Source organism: Octopus bimaculoides, chromosome 4 (genome assembly GCF_001194135.2).
Source record: "Octopus bimaculoides isolate UCB-OBI-ISO-001 chromosome 4, ASM119413v2, whole genome shotgun sequence".
Lineage (NCBI taxonomy): Eukaryota > Metazoa > Mollusca > Cephalopoda > Octopoda > Octopodidae > Octopus > Octopus bimaculoides.
Genome location: NC_068984.1, coordinates 107,900,670 through 107,902,150, shown reverse-complemented (window position 1 = coordinate 107,902,150; position 1,481 = coordinate 107,900,670).

Below are 1,481 nucleotides of genomic sequence, written 5' to 3'. Positions count from 1 at the left end.
TATATATATATATAGATGAAAATGAGGAGTTTCTAACTGAATAGGCTCGTTGAGTAAGTGCTATAATTGGTCATGCGTTAAGTTCCAAGTTCACAGCTGAGGCTGGACCTAGGGATCCGCGTTAGGCTTCTGAATTAGCAAGTATGTATTATATTAGAAGAAGAAGGACAATAAAAAATAAGGCAGGATGAGTATCTCAAATCATTTAGAATATCTAATTAGGGTGAATTTGAAGTCACACAGCTGTTTCAGGGATATCTCAAGTGATAGACTAGCATGTATATATATATATATTTCGATTAGGCGTAGCGAGACTTATAACCTCGTGTAGAACTCAACATACATATAGTCTAGAACACAATGTTAGATGAGTATAGAGTGGTTATAGGAAAAAGGAGATGGCACCGGAAAAAAAACAATGGTTATATAATGAACTTCATTAGCTTACAGCTGTTTCTGCTATAGGATGTGTTGGAATCTTAGTTTTTTGGTGTCAGATCATTCTATAGGCACCAACATTAACTTTCTCACTCCTAACTCCTCTATGATCTGAAGATGTAATTTTCCCAAATAAAGTGCATTTCATATTCAAGGCTCTGATGAAGCTTTGGGATGTTACCCAGAGACTCAACTAAGAGTCCACCGTATCTTATAGCGGAAACAGTTATGAGCTAATGAAGCTCATTACATAACCATTGTTTTTCCTGATGCCATCTATTTATTCCTATACATGTATATGTATATATATATGCATTTATAAGGATGATGGTGATGATGATGATGATGATGATGATGTCGGGTAGTCAAATGATCGTACTAAAAACCACGATAAACACGGTTTGTATTGAAAATATAGATGACACGACAATAGATCAATAAAATTTATTAATCAATGCATCAAATACACCCTATTTTTCATTAAACTAAGCAGTCATATGTACTTGAGATGAAGAAGTACATCGGACGTTTACAAGACCTTCGTAGTGTTAAATATCATGCACCCGGTTTGCCTTTGAAACAGCTGTAACAGTCGACTACCTCTTCCACCCCTTTTATTTACACATATATACACATGCATGCACGCACGCATGCGCACACACACACACAAGTTATGAAGAGATTGTAGATGGAAAAGTTGCATGATCAGTGGCACACGAAAACATGAAATAGAAGTAAATGACGAAATACAACCCAGTTACCATAATTTCCATATAGTGAAACAGAAAATCAACCGTGTCTTTTGTTTAGTTTCTTCACGACTGGGAGTATAAGGAGTCTTTACTAAGGAGTCTTTAAATGTACAAACATATGTCTTAACTCAGAGTTGCTTCACATAGTTTGGGGTTCAGTCCCACTGCGTGGCACTTTGGGCAAGTGTCTTCTACTATAGCCTCGGTCTGACCAAAGCCTTGTGAGTGGATTTGGTTGATAGAAACTGAAAGAAGCCAGTCGTATATATATATATATATATATATATATAT